This window comes from Ixodes scapularis, unplaced genomic scaffold, assembly GCF_016920785.2.
Source record: "Ixodes scapularis isolate PalLabHiFi unplaced genomic scaffold, ASM1692078v2 PGA_scaffold3__209_contigs__length_174095766, whole genome shotgun sequence".
Taxonomy (NCBI): Eukaryota; Metazoa; Arthropoda; class Arachnida; order Ixodida; family Ixodidae; genus Ixodes; species Ixodes scapularis.
Window position 1 is genome coordinate 74625054 of NW_024609868.1, and position 20824 is coordinate 74645877.

Here is a 20824-nt window from a genome sequence, read left to right on the forward strand (position 1 = left end):
AAATATGTTTCGTTTACCCGTTTATCACAGCAAAAGCTGAGAGAGCACCCACACGATAGAATGCACCTCTCCCTGCGTGTAAATAGAGTTTCGTGGGCAAGGACTGCGTTGCTAGCGGTGGCTCGTGCCGTCGCTTTGAGCATGGATTGGGCACGCGCCCGCAAGGCTCGCAATCCATAGCATACGCTTTACTAAAACTTCTTAGTACCTTGAACGAAGTGCATTTGGAGAACCGGGATCACTCGAGTTAGGAAAATAAAAGATACCACAACGCGTGCAAAACCAGGACGTTTCGGTAATTTTTAGCATTACCGATCGTTTTGCCAAACCAGCAGCTCGGTTTACTTCGTACACATTTTATAAATGCCGAATACTACCTAAGATTGTGCACATGTGGCGTCTGCTATCTACGCACCTCGTGCATATAACTATACCCACCAAATACACTCACTTGTATCGCCTCAGTTAAAATAAAAAGTAGCGTGCTCGGGTTCCTTTCCAACGCGTTTCTCATTTATCCCATTTATTAGCAAGGCCCTTTTGCATTCTTACTCCCTTTCGAGATACTGTTTTGACGTTCTCAGGTGCAAGGTTCGCCCTTGAGTTCACTTGCAAAGCGTATCAGCTTTGCCGCACACCCGCGGGCGTACCTTACTGCGTGAGTTACAAATGAGGACAGAGAGATCTTTCAGCAAAGCCTTCAAAAGACAAGAGCAATTTTTTTCATTGTCAATAAATGATGTTTTACAAATCACAGATGACAAATCACATACAAAGATGAAGACAACAAAATATTTATTGCTACAGAACAAATATATTGCACATTCGGAAGAGGTACGTCGGTGTGAAAAAATGGAAGGAGCTGCATTTGGCTCGAGTCTCTTGAAGCCAGTCCTTGCCAAGATCACTGGCTCAAACTGATCGTTCGTGAAGTGATCCTGAAAAATAAATGCAGCATCGTATATTTTTCGTTGCCATTTGTGAAGCACCAATCGCAGAAATATGTTGCGCAAACAAAAGCGCGAGGTGCTCTATCGCTGGTGACTGACTCCCCATTCACTGGCGCAATATGCACGCGGTAACACTATACGGCCCTCTTTATTTTAGTGGCACCCCAGTCTCTCACGTATCATTCTCAACTCGGCCAACTTAATGCAAGCGAGCTAAGAGTGAGCGTGTCAGTTTCTATGATCAAATACGCGCGAAAAGGCGTGTCTAAGTTCTTCGTGCCGGTAATTTTGTTCCGTGTTTCTCTCGTCTCATGCTCGTAATAAGCGATCTTCATCGGGGAGACCGAAAGAGACAGGCGATACGATCCAGAGTATTAAAATGACCTACCTCGCAAAGTCTCGCTCGGAGGCTGTCGAAACTTTTCCGACCGATCCGGTGGAGATTGTCTTCGCCGCTGAAAATTTTCTTTTCCCGTCGGACAGGCAAAAAGCTTCTTCCCTCTCGCAATGCTGTTTGTGCATTCCACAGCGTAGCATGATGGCATCCAGGGTTGGGCAGTATCGCGATAGCATTTCAGAAATACATTTCGTACCCGTATTTCTGTATCGCGATACACTTTTCTCACCGGTATCTGTATTCCTGCATCGAAATACATTTTAAATCTTTCTTTGTATCACGATACAACCAGGATGAAATGTATTTCGTTACATTTCTTGAAAAATACTCCCCCCCCCCCCTCTCCCCCTCCCAAAATGCAAGTTTGAACGCTTTTTTTTTTTCTTCTTCTGAGGGCAGCAGGGCCAAGGCGATGCTGGGGCATTCTTACTCTGCTGACCAAGGTTCCTTCCGACTCTTTAAGCTATTTTTCTATGCGTCCTCTTCTCTCCTCTGAGAAGTGTTGCGTAGTCGGGGACTCGAACCAGGTGGCGTGCCAGGGGTGGAGTTAGAGCATCTTCTGCCACAGGTCCCTTGATAGGGATTTCATGAGTCATTGTGTGCTGGCATCCAAAGCCCGCTGCTAGCCGTCTCTCTTGCCTTAGCGTACTCGGTACAACCAGGCGACAAAGCTGAGTCACAGTTCGTCGCAGCACGATCCTTGGGGTGGTGGACTTGAAATAGTATAGATGACTCACCCAGTGAAGTTCAGCACATATCAGAATGCGTCTCCGCCCGTAATATTGCACGGCTCAATGGTACGTCATCAGTCGATGTGAACGTGACCCGCTGCTCTGGTGTTCCGAAGCCCAGGAAGGAAGCCAGACGTGGCCTCGCTGTGCCGACCCAGACTTCGTACACACCCGACTCGTCTCGAGCGCGCTGTTTCCCAGAGACCTGGCACCTGTGCCGGCAATATCAGGTCGCAATCCACGAGGTCTCTGTTTGGATGATGCTATACGAAACTTGAGGACTGCAATCCATGCGTTGGTGCCGGAGGGTCGGCAGGAAGGACGGTCACAACAGAGATGCCACCGTATTGTTTTTTTCAACCATAGCAGAAGATGAGACATGTGTTCCAGGATGCTTGAGGTGGTCACCTATTCTCGAAAATTCCAAACGACACTGCCTGCATGATCTTCAACGAGGTCACCTACAACGAAACTACGTGTTGTCCTTTGATACAGTAGCGTGGATAAAGTTTCATGTTCAAGGCCACACCTACAGATAAAGAATACCTAGTTTATTCAACCGTGACGTCATGTGATCAATATTGACAGGGGCGTTCCTATTGGACGGGGGCGTGGTGACGGTTTGAAGGATTTAAGGGTGACAGAATTTATTAGAGGTCGAAGTCTTTCCGCATCACTCGTCAGACAGACAGGATGTCAGGCAGGGGACCGCGGTCAATCCTGGATGAAACTTTCTTTGAGCCCATTGAAGACTCGATTCTCTTCGTCCGAACCCACTACCTTCAAGGCAAATTTCTAAGCCTACAGGAAAGTAAGTTTGCAGTTTGAAGTGAATTTTGTTTTATCCCGAAAGTTTCGGGATAAAACAAAATTCACTTCAAACTGCAAGCTTCATCTCATTTTGCGTCACAAAGAAATTTGAAAAAGGTATTGCAGTATCAGTATTTCTATATTTGTACTTCTGCACTCCCTAAAATGTATTCCTGTATTTGTATTTCCAAAGACTTTTGCCTATATTTAAAATGTATTTCCGATATGTATCGCGATATATATATATATATATATATATATAGATATTTAGCTACAATTTTAATGTATCACAGTATTTGTATTTTCCAATACATTTCTAAGTATTTCTGCCCATTCCTGATGGAATCGCGTTGCCGCCGAGGTCGTGGTAAAAAATTAAAAAAAATAAAAAATTAATGGACGGGCTGTAAGCAACGGAGCCACCGCTATGCCTCGCCCAGTGATTGCGGTCGGTTTCTAGCTTGACGACTGAATCGCGCGGGAACATGAAAAGGCAACTGTCACGTGTCGCGCCAGATCCAGTTGAAGCGAGTGGAAAGAGAATTTGTGAGAGGAAAAGGGCATGGGCGAGGAGAATATTCTCTTCCCCATTTCAGACGCTGGTTTGCGCTACCTTTCAGTATATCAGGGCCTTAGCCGGGCTAGGCCGGCCGCGACGACTATCAGCGGCCACCATTGCGCGACATGTCACCACATGCTGATGCCGGCTTCCTTCTCTGCGGATGACACGCTACAGTGTAGTAGCGTAGTGCACCAAGTATGACGCGTTCGCCGCTGTAAACAATCAGTGAAGATGGCAGGAGGGACAGTGTGCTCCGTTCTTCACTGCATGAACCGGACCTTGCAAAACAAAAACCTGTCATTCGTTCGGCTCCTTCGAGATCAAATCACGTATGTGGACAACTTCGGCGTCTCGTTTCTCGTGCTGACCTTTTATCGTTAGAGGTAACTTGACAAGATGTTATTGTTTCAGATCTCAGGAATGGGTCGTTCGCTGGAACAGGTCCGACATCAATGGCAGTTTTGAAAGTCGTGGAGCGGAGTACTTGAACAGCAGATATTATGTAGATGTTCTCTGTGTAAAACAGTGATCCGTGTTTGTTGAATGCTGACCTGAACATATTTTTTCAAAGCGTAATTGTGTGTGTAAACAGATATCTGTGTTTGTTGAATGCAAAGCTGTACATTAAATATTGTTCCAACGAAACAAATTGTCGAATGACATTTATGAGTGGAATCTGAGTTCGAACCTTTAATTATCACTGTAGAAATACTAAAATAGGCCAAACCAACTTTGCTGAAGGCCAGCCTGGTTTATTAGGAATAATGTTGACTATCCACGAAGTAAAAAAAAAATATTTCCAACTTTCTGAATATTTTTTTGGTTGCCTTTGGCTGCTGCAGAGCACCATCTATTCGCAGTTCAATTTGAAAATAGCGAGAACTGGATAACTGGATTAAATCGTCTCATATCTAATACACAGAAATCCTCCCCTGACTTCAGAATTTCGCGCCAGTCAGACATTCCCGAAATCAGCACTTTGAAAAATTTCCGACATACCGAGCTCGCAAAATTCGGGTCGTTTACTCAAGGTGCCTTCTCGGGCGCTTTAGTGATAATCATAGTAGCGAATACTTTGCGGTGAAGTATACGACAATACATTGCTGTGCCTGCTAAACGTGCTTCTCGTGTGGACATAGTTCCTTGATATTAGTTGCTCCGTACTGCTTTGAAGTGCGATTACGACTATCCACACTTATCAGAGCAGCTTTCAAAACCGCTCGTACAATTTTCGATACCCGCTGATCGAGCTACATGCTTGCAGTTTATATAACAGAACGTAGACATAGAGTTCATCCTACGTATATACCTCCACTAAGTCAGTCACCAAGGAAGTGTCCGCTGGTTTTCAAAATCAAGAGACGATCTACGTATCCGCGACCGAACAGCGTGCACACATTGAAGAAAGTAAAATATCCCGCACCGAGAGACGGCGCTAGTCACCAGCCGATTCTAAAAGGGAAAACCGCAACGCCATGACACATCCAGCCATTCAAAGTGCGCAAAACCTGTCGTCCTCGAGGCCATTGTATTCTTGGAAAGTGTCCTGTATTAGCCCTAGAAAAGTATTTGGAGCTATGTTCTTTTTGAGGCACTTTCCCCTTTCGTTATTCTTCCTATTGCGGCAGCGCGGAGTCCGACCGGTGATCCTGTACACATTAAGGCAGCGCCGATACCTCTCTCTTGATCGAGGGCAAATCGTGTTGGCACTTGAATGAATAAACACGTCGTTCTACGGACCCACATGCCAAGTGTGTTCCTCCTGGGTACCCACACAGGAGAAACCCACATCTGGCGCCCCTATAAGAAGCCTGTCCAGTGACTGCAAACAAAGCAGCATTCATCCTTTCACAATGACAGCGAACCAGGTCAATTTCCGGCCTTGAATTTTGTGTAAAGAGCAAAACCCGACACTGCTCAGCGGTTATGCTCGGACACCATGAGCAAGTGCCGTTCAAGACGATGTACCAACTAATAGAGTAGAGTACTGGAAAGAAAGCAGCACCCGTCCGATTTCCGAACACGGAGCAGGTGGGCTCAAAGAGTGGCTAAGTGCCCAACACCCAATGTCAAACAACGGCATTTTGGCGATATCGGTCACGCTGAGCACAATGAAGAGGTGTCTTTTCAGCCGAGCGTCCTTCCAAAGGAGGTGAAAGACCTTTCCCGGATTGACCCGAGGCACTCCCAACAGTACTGCCAAGGCGGGAAAGAACGAACAACGTTCGACTGGAGTCGAAATATGCACGACACCGCAGATCGTGTATACTCTGTGAGCAGAGCTTTCGCCGCAGTTCACGTGGACCCTTCTACGCCACGCAAACCGACCAACGATCAACTTGTCGACGGCGCGACCTTCCCATATCCAGAACCGAGGGAGTCATTTCATTATTCTTCTAAGCCTTTCCGTCCCGCCATCGAGGACTGACACGGTGCTCAAACTTGTAAGTTTTTCTGATTACCCGCGGTTGACTCAGGCGAAACCCAACGAGCGTCGCATTCAACGATAACGTTAGGAACATGCGCCACCTAAAGAGGTGCGACTACATAAATGTGACGTCAATTCCTAGAACACCGCGGAGTGAAGGTGCAGTTTAAAGGGCAACTCCACTCAATTTTTGCTACTGAGAAAACATTGTAATTCTATTCAGTATAATCTAGAAAGGCTACAAGTCAAATATTGAAATTGAATTCCGTCTAAATCTTTATTTAATTGGTCATCGAAGTTGTACAAGTGCAAAATTAACAATATCCGCTAACTATAGCGGGAACGTGCGGCGCAGCCAAGACTGCACTTCCGCCGATCTGCTTCCGCCGTCAGTGACGTCTATAGCATGCGCAGGTGTTTTCTTCGTTTTTACGTTTCGAGGTACAGATCCTAGAGGCGACGCCACGCTCGGCACCTCGACGGTCACTCTACCTTCTGACTCTACCAACTGTTCTGACTCCGCCTATTCTACCTCGGCAGCAGTATCCACGTAATGTGCGAGCGAGCGCGGAGTCTACGGTTGCGTTTGTGCCGTTGTGCCGTATTGATCTTCCGTCGTTTCGTGTTTTATTTAGGCAAGAGGCGCGTAGATTTGCTTCCGGTGTGCCTTGTCGATGGCTGGCAATAAGCGCAAAGGCAGAGGCTCACGGTGTTGTGTCGCTGGCTGTTGTAACTACCAGCTGAACAGCCCAGGAGTCCTCTTCCACAAGTTTCCTGGCGACAATGAACGGCGGAAATTTTGGACGGACGCCCTGTACCTATGTGACCCCGAGAAGTTCTTGTCGCCAACTGCCAGGATATTGATCTGTTCCGATCACTTCTTGTCCGAATGTTACGAGCGAAATATGCGTGTCCTAGCCGACAGTGGCTTCTCGACGAGGTACGCGAAGCTGAAGCCGGACGCCGTGCCGTCGATCTTCGCACGTGACACTGCTCCTCCGACAGCAGACGGCTCAGCGGTGAAACGCCGTCGAACCCTGGTACGTACTCCAGTCTCGCACGTGCACCCTTGCGAGCTCCTGTAATTTATGGCATTCGAAGACACCTAAACGACACCAACAACGAGTACGCCACCCAACCATGAATCAGGATTGCTTCACGAAGTATACGTCTGTATAAAGTGCATTTATTCTTTCTAAAGGTGGGTACGTTGCCTCCCAGGCTACTTACTTCCTGTATTCCCTGTCATGTTGTGTGCGGCGTATGCCTGTCTCGGTGACCTTGTATTTGCTGTTGTTTATGATATTTTGAGCGGAAGATCGAGCGAAGGTGGAACACGCGCATGTTGCTCGCGGGCGAGATCGGGTCGCTCAGAGGTGAAGCTTGCTCTTGTCACTTTTGCTTCGCGCGAAATTCAGATGAAACAACACACACTGGTCTGTAGTTTGCATCCAATGTGAAAATCACTTATATCGCACGACACAGCGCGAACGGATCTACGCTTTGTTTCAGATTTTACTCAACAAATTTTACCGTTTACTCTGGTGCCTCAAACAAATAGTTTACATCGTGCTAGCCAATCGATCACATCCTGGGACGAACCGACGATCGCTTGTTCGTGAGACATTGTGTAGCACTCCATAAAATAGTGAGGAAACATAGTAAACATTATCCTGTCAAACACTCGTAAACAAATAAAACCTGTTTCAGAAATTTTACGAAGTTTCCTTCAAAATAAATAATTCTAATGTTTTTTTTAATGAAATTAAGTAATCGACATAGAGGAGCTGCATTAAATTACAGAACATAGTTAAGTCTGTTTCAATTAACCATACTACAAACCTTATAGACCAGGGGTGGCCAAAATTATTCTCTCGAGCGTTCCTTTTGTGATCTGAAGACTCCAAAATTAAAATAGCTGGTACGAACAACTAGTCTTGTTCATGAGGACATTACAGTAAAAAACAAGTGCAAGACATGACATATAGAATTACTGGATTTAAACCCGTTGTTTTCGTTAGCAATAAGCATTTACAAATAACTAAGAAATGCATAAAAAGTAACAGAAGGGAGAAAATCATAGGGAACTGTACACTCAATTTTCAAATTATGCCTGGTTGAGGCAGCTATACTTGTTTGCGGGAAATTTTGCTCTAAATTTGTCTGTGATTGTTACCTTTGCTTATGGGCCTTGTTTTTACAATTAATGCAGCAGTCTACACTCTAAGAAATAGGGGGTGTACGCGGGTACTTTCCTCGTTCCATATGCAACTCCCCAAAACTACATTTCGCCGTTCTGTCCGCTGACGTCGAGTTGGCGACACCAACTTTTACAAGCGGTTTGATAGCTGTTGCATATTACTTACTAAATAGCTAATGTGCGTATCAAAGACTAAAATAAATTACTGAGGTTTTGCAGCGGGGCCGAGCAAACCTTGATTGTCTCAACGTAGCCTTTAATGAGTACATTAGCTATCTTAATAAGTTGTATCGCTCGACTATCAAGCCGCATGTAAAAGTTGGTATCGCCAGCTCGACGTCAGTAGACAAAACGACGAAATGTAGTTTTGGGGAGTTACATATGGGACAAGGGGAGCACCCGTGTACACCCCTTTTTGTTCAGAGTGTAATGCAGTACCCAGCTAACACCACTATGCGTATGTGCCATTAAAAAATGGTATAAAGTTGTACCTAGCACCGGTGTCATATCAACTTTCCCTTCTTGGCAAAAACGTTCGGCTGACAGGAATTTAATAAAAACACTGATTAGGTTTTCAAGACACAATTCCTATATTTTAGCTAAACTATAGATGACTTGCACTGACGTAACCTGGTACTCCTTTTTGGTGCTAGAGCATAGCCTTTACTGTACTAATTCTACAAACAGCAGATGAGTGTTGCGAGCGAGCGGAAACGAGCGAGCCCAGCTCCCAGCACATTAACAATGTATAGGTTGCAGCGAGATCACGGCTACCCAAAGCGTCTGAAAAGAGCAACGTTTCCAACATATACCCTCAACCCTAATCCGTCATTGGTCCTCTAAAAAAACTAAGAATTTTGTGTACGGCTCCTGAGCACTACCAGCTTGGCTGCCCCTGCTGTAGGCGGTTTCACTGTTTACAAAATTCGGAATAAAGCCACTACACGCTCGCAATTGAGGCGAGCCTGAAATTGCTTGTGCATCATGATATTGCACAGCGCAAAAGGATACAAAATGAAGAGACACACCGGAACATCGCTCTGTTCTATCCGCTGTATCTCTTCCTTTTATATCCTTTTGCGCTGTGTTATATTATTATGTATGACAACTATCAACTAGCCCCACTTTCTACCTTATTGCTTGTGCATCGTCTGTAATTTAGGCTTTTGAGTGTCCTCCCAAAGGGAGTCCATAAAATATTGCTTGCCCTTACAGAATGGAAACCAAGGTACAGTTGTGTCGCCTGGGAAACTGACCAGCGGTTTGCCAGCAGACGACACACTTGACGACGTCTCCGACAAAGGCACAGAAGCCCATGATTCGTCGCCAAGGGAGCCTGTGGGCATGCACTGGAGTGCAGGATGCTCTGGCGTATGTATTCTCGTCTATACAGTGCAATCCTGGGAAACTGACCAGCGGTTTGCCGGCAGACGACACACTTGACGACGTCTCCACTTGACGACGTCTCACAGGAGCCCATGATTCGTCGCCAAGGGAGCCTGTGGGCATCCACTGGAGTGCAGGATGCTCTGGCGTATGTATTCTCGTCTATACAGTGCAATCCTGGGAAACTGACCAGCGGTTTGCCGGCAGACGACACACTTGACGACGTCTCCACTTGACGACGTCTCACAGGAGCCCATGATTGGTCGCCAAGGGAGCCTGTGGGCATCCACTGGAGTGCAGGATGCTCTGGCGTATGTATTCTCGTCTATACAGTGCAATCCTGGGAAACTGACCAGCGGTTTGCCGGCAGACGACACACTTGACGACGTCTCCACTTGACGACGTCTCACAGGAGCCCATGATTCGTCGCCAAGGGAGCCTGTGGGCATCCACTGGAGTGCAGGATGCTCTGGCGTATGTATTCTCGTCTATACAGTGCAATCCTGGGAAACTGACCAGCGGTTTGCCGGCAGACGACACACTTGACGACGTCTCCACTTGACGACGTCTCACAGGAGCCCATGATTGGTCGCCAAGGGAGCCTGTGGGCATCCACTGAAGTGCAGGATGCTCTGGCGTATGTATTCTCGTCTATACAGTGCAATCCTGGGAAACTGACCAGCGGTTTGCCGGCAGACGACATACTTGACGACGTCTCCACTTGACGACGTCTCACAGGAGCCCATGATTCGTCGCCAAGGGAGCCTGTGGGCATCCACTGGAGTGCAGAATGCTCTGGCGTATGTATTCTCGTCTATACAGTGCAATCCACTTAAAATGATCACGAGAAAACCCAAAAATGCAATTGTTATAACCAATCATCGTTTTATCTGGACTACAAACTGGTCGTTTCTAGTCTAGAAACTCTACACGCTGAGGTTGAAGCGCAAGAGGTTGAATATCATCCCGAGGATGCGGCAGAAGCCGCGCCATAATTGCATGTCCGATTAAGGTGACCGCCATGCGGTCACTGGGCGAGATCGTGAACCACGGCACTCGAAGTATTCGTGGGGAATCGACCGTAGCGCCGAAGAGCTTTTGATGCTCAGCAGAACGATCCGGGTTGTAAATATGTGAAAAACTGTAAATACTTTGGCAGACTCTGCGGAGTCGGGCGGTGCGTCCGCCGTGTGGTACGCTTGCCACTAAAGTCGCGAAGCAACTGGTATTGCTGGAGACGGGCTTCGGCAGCGTGGCAGCGTAACTCGCCGTGTCGGGCAACTCGTGTTTTTGCCGAAGTGTGCCGTAAACAGTCTCGTATTGATGTTGTTACGGGATCAGTGGCCGAGATGGCTAATAAAGCGCACACCCAGCTCGACGCGCGTGGAGCGAAAGCTCGCGCTGCAGAACCCAGGGATCCTGGGCTCGAGCCCCACCCGTGCCCGTTTCGATCTGGATGAGAATTGTGTGGGCGTGCGGTCGTGTATCACTACTGCGTGAGCACGTTAAAGACCCAAGGCTAGCGGTTGTACTGCACTGGCGAAATTCTCATCTAAAGTGTAAACCAGTGTCGCCCCATTCTGGCAGACCGACCATACGCTGGATACACACAAAACGTCCGATTTGACTTTGACTTTTGACTTGTCATCCACACAGTCGGTGTTTACTAACACAGCATAACAAAGAAATTGAAGCTCGCCTAGCACAGCACGGGCACGAGCGCTTCGCTCTCACCAGTATTTTGGTTGCACGAGGAGCGGACTTCGAATGGTCATCTTCGATTTCTCTGATTTACAGAGTGATTCAAGGAGACGCCAGGCTCTTTAAATCGACCGCAAAATTCGGTTTCTTAACCGATCGCGCTACGACTTTGTGCAGCGTTGCCCACAGATGGTGCTGTGACGACCCTAAAATCTGCGTTTCGGTCACTAAGTCGTCACGGGCTCTGTCGCTGGAGTGAGGCACCCAGGGCTGTCGATAACAAAAAATGCAACTTTATACAGGTTAGGACAATAATTATGGCATACAATCGCTCACACTCTCGCAAAATAATTAGGAATGTTCCGAAAGAGTTCCACGCCACGACGCGATAACGAGTTCGAAGGGCGAACACTCACGACTTGGTTGACTGCTTGGGTGGGGTCTCGGAGGGGACTTGGACGTCTCGAAGGGAAGGTGGACGTCTCGAAGGGAGCTTGGATGTCTCGGAGGCTGTCGAAGTCGCGCAGAGTCCAGGAATGTCGACACTCTCGTTGGTGTCGCCCCGCAGCCTCACCGATTCCCTCTGTTCCGCTTCCCACCAGCCTGGCCTCGCCTCCCACCCTTCGTCTCCGCCGCCCCGAGACCTCGTCCCCGGGCTCTCTTCCCTTTTTGTTCCCTTCTGCAGGCTTGTCCATTTTCCCCATTGTAGGGTTATCGCCTATCAGTTTGGTCCACTTCACCCATCAGAGGGTAGATGCCCAGCAAATTCAGAGGGGTGCATCCGCGTTCCTCACCGCTCCCGAAGAGCCCCTCCTTGCTCGCTCTTCTTCTCTCTCACACAGTCACACACACTCACACACCCGCGCGCGCGCGCACCTGGCCGGATCTTGGGTTGGGCCCGAGCGCCCCATTTCGAAGATTAACCCAAGACGGGTACGTCACACACGCCCATACAACGAAAGGATTTTTGCCCGCAAAAATTCAGAAATAAAAAGAAACTCTGGCACCACGCGAGGCGCCGAAACCGACGGACCACCCGAGCACAAAGGGGCCACTCCCGAAACACACTGGCATTATATAAATCGATGACAAAGCTCGCACGGGAATTTTGAAACATTAATCGAATCATGTGATTAAGACACACAGAAAAATATGTGTGCAATACTCTTTTGCACTATCCAGACCGTTAACAGCGACTGTAGAACGACATCGAGGTCATGCAGGAAACCCTCTGGCACCACACAGATCAATGACAATGCGCGCGCAGTCCCTCCGAAGCTTAAACACTGTCGTACCGCAAGCGAGGTACAAAAGACGAGCCAAATGCGTGCGCCATTGACAATTGGAACCGCGACTAAATGCGTTGAGACAAACCTCCGGCCGATCCGAGGCTATGCCGTGGTATAGGACCTTGACTCCGCAAGTGATAGTTGCGTTGCATCGGTGGACTTTCGTCGCGAGTCGGTGCCGAGGTGCGTTCCAGTTCCTCCATCAGGGCCAGCTTGATGAGCTCGTTTGTCCTGCCCTGATCCGACATTCGATAGTCACTACCTGCATGGTGCTCCCCGACTCGCACGGAATCTCTTTCATCCCCACCATCCTCATCTGCCCGTGCTTCGTGCTCCTCGACGGCCCCCGCTCTGTACCGCCGAAGGCGATTCGCGTGCACTACCTTCTGCTCTCCCGTTCGTGTTTTCTTGACCCGGAACGTCACTGCCGACAAACGCTACACCACCCGAAACGGCCCGCGCCACTTAGCCTGCAGCTTTCTGGCTAGTCCCGCCGCCCCAGCCGAGTCGCTGATGCAAACTAAGTCTCCAACTGAGAACGCTGGAACCTCACATTTTGTGTCGAAGATGCACTTTCTAGCTTCAGCCGAGGTGGCCAGCGACTGACGCGCCAATTCGTGGGCGCTGGAGAGCCGTTGAATTAGTTCCTCTTTGTAGCTCTCGAGAGTGCCGTAGCTTCCAGTGGGGGGTCGATAAAGCGCCGACGGCAGCTCAGGGTGTCGACCATACAATAGAAAGAACGGGTAGTGCTTCGTACTCTCGTGAATGGCCGAATTGTAGGCGAATGAAACGAAGGGCACCCAGACGTCCCAATCCCGCTGATCTCGAGCCACATAGTGCCCCAGCATGCCGGACACGGTCTGGTTCAAGCGTTCAACCGCCCCATTACACTGTGGACGGTACGGCGTGGTCAGCATTTTCTGCACTCCCAAGACCCTACACACTTCGTTCAACAGCTTGGATGTGAAGTTTGTCCCTCGGTCCGTCAATAGTTGCTGCGGAGCACCATGGCGAAAAACAACCTGCTCCACGAACAGACAAGCGACCGTCTCTGCCCGCTGATCTCGCATGGGCATCTTCTCCGCATACCTAGTGAGGTGGTCAACGAAGACAGGCAAGTAGCGGTTGCCCTGCGTTGATACCGTCAGTGGGCCCATGATGTCCATTGAGGTGCGTTGAAATGGCTGAGATACCTCCTCGAAGATCTGAAGGGGAGCTGGTTTCCGCCCCTTGGGCGTCTTTCGCAGTGCGCAGGACGGGCATCGCGCACAGTACTCTCTTACGTCGTTTTAGAGCGCAGCTCTTAGGGGCCCGTTCCCGGCTTGAGCGGCGTCGGCGTCGCCGTCGCCGTCGGCGTCGGCGTCACCGTCGGCGTAACCAAGGTCACCCCAAGGTCACGTGACCCTCAGAGGTCGCGTGACCCCTCCCCCAGGGTCACGTAACCCCCAAGGTCACGTGACACCCCCCCCCGAGGTCACGTGACCACCCCCAGGGTCACGTGACCCCACCCCCCGAGGTCACGTGACCTCCCGATGACGTCACCGGCATCCCCATCGTCATCATCAGTGACGTCACTGATGACCTCACCGGCATCCGCATCGTCACCGTCACTGATGACGTCATCAGTGACGTCACTGGCATCCGCATCGTCATCATCACGAATGACGTCATCAGTGACGTCACTGATGACGTCACCGACATCCGCATCGTCATCATCGCTGATGACGTCATCGGAGTCCGCATCGTCACCGTCACTGATGACGTCATCAGTGACGTAACTGATGACATCATCGGCATCGTCACGTGACTCCCCAAGGTCACATGACCCCCCCCCCCAGGTCACTTCACCCCCCCCCCCCCCCCCCAGTACCCTTCCCTCCTACTCCTCAAGAGCTGCGCTCTAATTCGGTGTTATAGGGAGTTGTAAACGGCTTTCACTTTTTTTATCCTAGGCCAGCAAAACTCCCGGGAGAGCCTCTCGAGGGTCTTGCGGTACCCGAGGTGGCCAGCGTACGGGGCATCGTGCATTGCTCTCATGAGCTCCGATTTTAAAGTGAGCGGAACCACAACTCGCCCCCGCGAAGAGTCAGGCCCCATGCACGTCTTTGGGCTTCCCCGGCACAATACACCCTCTGTTGATATAGTGGTCACCAGACGCCCCGCTCGCCCCTTCTCGGCATTTCGAAAGGATCACCTTCAGCTCCTCGTCTTTATCCTGTTCTACCAGGACGCGGTCGGTGTCGAGTACGGGCAAAAACTTTGACAGCTCCCGCACCGCGGCCCGGCTCAGCGCATCGGCGCTTTGATTTTGCTTTCCAGCGCGGTGGACGATCTGGAAATCATGCTCCTGTAGCAAACGGTTCCACTTCGCCAGGCGCGAGTTTGGGTCCCGAGAAGTCATGAGCCACTTTATAGAATTGCAGACCGTGACAACCCGAAAGCGTCGTCCGTATAGGTAGCCGCGAAAGTGACGAACTGCCCACACCACAGCCAGACACTCCTGCTCAGTTGCCCCATACCGCGTTTCGGCGTCATTTAGTTGTCGACTTGCATAAGCCACCGGGTGTTCTTCCCCATCGAACATCTGGGACAGCACCGCTCCGAGGGCCTTTCCCGACGCGTGAGTCATCAGGATGAATTCTTTCGAAAAATCTGGGAATCGCAGAAGCGGAGCGCTAATTAATGCTGCCTTCAAGCGCTCAAAGGCCTCCTGCGCTTCCTCAGTCCAGGCAAACGTAGCCCTGGACGAAGTCAGCCGAGTATTGCCTTGGCCTTTTCCGCAAAGCTCGCTATGTGCCTCCGATAGTAGCCTATAAGTCCCAGGAATTGCCTCACCTCCTTCGAGTTGCGTGGTGTTGGATAGTCCCTAACGCAACTCAGCTTGTCGGGGTCTGGTCTAACACCTTCCCTCGAAAGGATGTGTCCTAGATATTTGACCTCATCCCTTAAGAATTGGCACTTCGATGGCTTCAACTTTAAACCGGCGGAGCGAAAACGCATCAACACTGTCTCGACATCAACAAGATGCTGGTCCAAGTTCTCACTGTAGATGATAACGTCATCCAAATACACGTGGCATGACTTTCCAAGCAAACCCGCCAATATTACGTCAGCCGTGCGCTGCCAGACTGCGGAACTATTCACAAGGCCCATGGACATGCGTCTCCATTGGTAATGGCCTGCCGGTGTGTTGAAAGCAGTCTTCTCTCTGTCTTTCTCGTCAATTTCAATCTGCCAAAATCCGGAGGCCATGTCAACAACTGTAAAACATTTGGCAGCGCCCAACTGCGAAATCGTCTCCTGGATGTTGGGTAGAGGATACGGGTCAATTCGCGTGACCTTGTTAAGTTCCCGATAGTCCACGACGAACCTGAATGAGCCATGGCCTGTAGCTGAGCCGGTTGGTTATCCGCTTTTCCGAACGTTCAGCTGGTAATCAGTAAGCTGAATGAGCTGTCAGGCTTCTGTACACGAAGAGCCGGGGAGCCCCAAGGGGATGTGGAGTGCTCGATTATGCCTTTCTCTAGCAGTTCCTCGACTTGCTGTTGCATCTCGTCTCTTTTTGAAAAAGGTATTCGGTAAGCCCGCCTGTAGACTGGAGCGCCCTCGGACGTGGTGATGCGATGTTTGATGGTGCTGCAGTGACCCAAGTCAAGCTTCGACGAGGCAAAGGCGGTACGATATTTACACAGCAACTGCCCAACCTGTTGCCTTTCTCCGGCGGTGAGGTGGGCAAGAGGAAACATGTCCAAAAACTCCGACTCTGATACCTCTTCCGCGTGGCCACAACTGAGCACGGCCTCCCCAGGGCATTGGTCAACCTCAGCCTCAACGAGCACCGCGACACGTTTGTGCTTTGGCAGACGAACCTCTGCCATTGAGATATTCACCAATCTGACCGGGACTTGTCCCCATTTGTCAGTCACCGCCAACGAGTCAACCCCCAAGAGACCGTGAGGCTCGAGCTCCGTCAATTCTACTACGCCCTCCGAACCCGTGGGCAGGTTGCCCCGAACTCTCCCCGCCACAATCACTGCTGTTCTGGGAGGAATCACGCACTCTGAGACCAACATTATCGAAACCTCGGTGTGAGGCACCATCCGTACCACCTCATCGGGTGACCAATTCAAGATAGGAATCTCCTTGCCGTTCAGCGCCACCATTCCCCTCGATGACAACACGTCGACTTCATAACTGCGCACTATGTCCTGACCCAGAATGCCGGAAACTGGAATCATGGCGTCGTCAGTGCATATGAAGCATGGATGCGTGAGCAAGGTATTTCCAAGCGTAAATGGAATTCGATAGCACCCTTTCGTTTCTAGTTCCTGCCCCGTGATGCCTGCAAGACGCGTGGACATGGCTGAACGGTGCTCTTCAAAAGCGTCCCCATCCTTGCTTAGCTCTCGGAAAACAGATTCCTTCAACAAACTAACCTTCGACCCTGTGTCGATCAAAAGACGCACGTCCTTGCCCCTCACTTTTCCGGCTAGGATCGGACTCGTCTCTCCACAAAATCTGACGGCGACACGTGGTTTCTCCTCCTCGTTGGGTCCGGCCGAGGAGGGCGCGCTTAGTTTCCCGAGTGATTGCTCTCCTTGGGGAGGGTCCCTTCGAATGCCCTGGGCTTGAATCGCGGACGGCCATCCGACGAAGGCGTTTCTCTCTCGTTCTCGGCTTTAGGCCTGCAATCCCGGCTCCTGTGACCAGCCCGATTGCAGTACCAACATCGCATGCGAGCCCGACCCGCGATATCATGAGAAAACTGCCGCTCGCGTGCCGTCTTCTAGAAGACGGCACGCGAGCAGCAGTTTTCAGCCAGAAGCATTTCCAAACGATCCATGCGTTGGCCCATGCTCGACAACTTCCTTCTGCTCTTCGCGTTTTTCGAGAGCGCGGATCGTGGAAGACGATGCAACCAGCCTTTGGTTTCGTTCTTCCTTGGCGGCAACTTCCACAGCCTCCTCAAACGTAGCAGGGTCACTTGACAAGACGAATCGTCGGACCGGGTCCCGTAACCCATTTACGAATCGAAACATAAGCTGTCTGAGCAGCATGGACTGCGCAGCGGCATCTACCTGCTCCGCGTCAGCGCCCTCGTGCCTGCGAAGTGTCTTGACTCCCAAACCCCGAAGGCGGCTCGCGAAGCCTCGAACATCTTCATTTGCTTCCTGCCTGGCGGACAGAAATTTGTCCAACTTCACGCTGTCCGGCTCATTGTCGTACCTCTTGAGTACAAGCTCTTTAAAAGCAGCGTACGTCTTTACAGCCTTCATCTGCTCATCATGCCACGCAAACGAGTATGCCTTCCCGACCATCTTGCATTTCGCCATTCCAATCCTCTGCTCATCGTTCCAACCCCCCATTTGAGACACCTGGCCCAGCACCTCTAGAAACTCGCTCGGAGTGGGTCCGGCCCATCTCCGGTGACTGATGGAACCATGGCACCTAGCGCGAGAACCCCCGCTCCCACCGAATTCGCCATTATCTGAGAAAGGGTATTAACGGCCGCGACACTCGCGTCATCGTCAGCCATGGGTACACTCACGTATGTGGGGGACACCCGTACAAAATCTCAGCGACAGATCCCACCGCTGCCACCAATTGTGACGACCCTAAAATCTGCGGTTCGGTCACTAAGTCGTCACGGGCTCTGTCGCTGGAGTAAGGCACCCAGGGTTGTCGATAACAAAAACTGCAACTTTATACAGGTAAGGACAATAATTATGGCACAGGCATACAATCGCTCACACTCTCGCAAAATAATTAGGAATGTTCCGAAAGAGTTCCACGCCACGACGCGATAACGAGTTCGAAGGGCGAACACTCACGACTTGGTTGACTGCTTGGGTGGGGTCTCGGAGGGGACTTGGACGTCTCGAAGGGAAGGTGGACGTCTCGAAGGGAGCTTGGATGTCTCGGAGGCTGTCGAAGTCGCGCAGAGTCCAGGAATGTCGACACTCTCGTTGGTGTCGCCCCGCAGCCTCACCGATTCCCTTTGTTCCGCTTCCCACCAGCCTGGCCTCGCCTCCCACCCTTCGTCTCCGCCGCCCCGAGACCTCGTCCCCGGGCTCTCTTCCCTTTTTGTTCCCTTCTGCAGGCTTGTCCATTTTCCCCATTAGAGGGTAGTCGCCTATCAGTTTGGTCCACTTCACCCATCAGAGGGTAGATGCCCAGCAGTGTCAGAGGGGTGCATCCGCGTTCCTCACCGCTCCCGAAGAGCCCCTCCTTTCTCGCTCTTCTTCTCTCTCACACAATCACACACCCACACACCCGCGCGGGCGCGCACCTGGCCGGATTTTGGGTTGGGCCCGAGCGCCCCATTTCGAAGATTAACTCAAGACGGGTACGTCACAGTGTTTTTTTTTTTTTTTTTTTTAAATTTGCGAAGAGCGATCTTACCTGAGGAAAAAGCAAAGAAAGCAAAAGGCTTAGCTCCAATAGGGTGTTTTCACTGACGTAATTTCGTCCACCATTTTGTTGTTGCGATCTGTCTGGCGTGTGCCAAACTTGAGCATTTCAAGAATTTACATGCCTTCTTGAATGTGTAGAGCACCGCTGACATCATTTCAACCGGTTACGATGTAATCCTTCAATGTAGTAAATTTGTTTGAAAAACCAAACTAACAACAAAATGGCGGATTGACGTCATGTGCAAACAACCTATAGGAACGCAGGGACGAAACTGGTCTTCAAACAACACGGCGCCGTTTCTCACGGGAGACAAGAAATGGCGCAACGAACGCCGCCAACGAACGAGCATACTGCGCCGAGAGCCGGCGTGTTTCGCAGATGATCTTTTCGACTCAAAAGCGGCGCGCGTTCCGCAGGCAGCGACAGTCGCAGAAACAAAAACAGGCGCGGTAACAACAAGGAACTGCAGTTCCTCTTCTGCTAAAGACGCTGGCTCTCGGCGTCGTATGCTCGTTCGTTGGCGGCAGTTGGCGCAATCTCTTGTCTACCGTGCGAAACGGTGCCGTGTTGTTTGAAGACCGGTGGCGTCGCTGCGTTTCCATTGGAGCTATGCCTTTTTCTTTCTTTACTTTTTCCTCGGGTAAGTTCGCTCTTTGAAAAATTCACAAAACACAAATCCACAAATTCAGCGCCATCTGTGGGCAACGCTGCACAAAGTCGTAGCGCGATAGGTTAAGAAACCGAATTTTGCTGTCGATTTAAAGAGCCTGGCGTCTCCTTGAATCACCCTGAACGAACAAGAAAATTCAGTTCGTCGTCCCCACAGCTGAAGCTTACCTCTAGAGGCGTGAATGTTCGATCTCCTCCCGAATACCTGGCCACAGGCATTTGAGGGATACTTGATATCACGATCCTCTGTCAGGCACATTGTAACGGATTACGCACAAGTCTGCTTATAGACTTAACATCACTGCATTAGAACTTGTCGGATCTTACAAGTACCTCGGTGTAATCCTCAGCGGCGATCTTACTTGGAACCTATATGTTGCTCACATAATTAACAATGTTAACCGGATGATCGGTTATGGTAAACGTAACTTCTCTGGAACACCTTCAGCTTTTAAGCTACGTCTATATAAAATATTAGGCAGATCACAACTAAAATATGCAACCTCCATCTGGTATCCTGGATCAAATGACCTTACTAAGAACAATTGAGGCTGTAAAAAATAGATCAGCGCGTTTCATTTTGGCAAATTATCATCGCACCTGTTGTGTTACTTATGTCACATTCAATTGGGGCGCACGCAGCACCGAGAAAGTGCTGCCCCCAAGGCCGCGCCACCGCGCGGGTGCAGCGTATGACGCACTACCAAGTGAACGCGAGGAGGAGGAGGAGGAAAAACTTTATTTGTCTTAGGGTGATTGTTGAGCGGGCAGGATAGGGAGCTTATCCCCGCCTGGTGGCTAGGAGTCCATGGACCCCAGCGACCCACTCAGCCCGTTTGGTGACCCTGTCCTTAAGGACCGGGTCCGAGCTGAGCAGCGTGGCCTCCCACTGCCCCAGGGTAGCAATGCCAGGCCCGTCGGGCCAAGGGTCCTTCGGGCAATTCCAAATGATATGGGTTAGGTCTGCCCTCCCATGGCATAGCGCACAAGAGGGGGTGAAGAGGCCTGGGTGTATATGGGAGTAGAGGACTGGATTGGGATATGAGTTGGTCTGGAGCTGTCGCCACGTAGTGGCTTGAGCTCGAGGCAGGGAAGTGTGTGGGGGAGGGTAGATGCGCCGCCTTAGTCGATAATGGTTTGTGATCTCGTGGAAGGTGACCAATCGGTCCCGGGCCGTGCGAAACTCCATCCCAGGAGGCGCGGGGTCCCCAGCCCGGTCGGTGAGTCCTCGGGCGGATGTGTGGGCGGCCTCGTTGCCAGGAAGGGAGGAGTGCGCAGGGGTCCAGA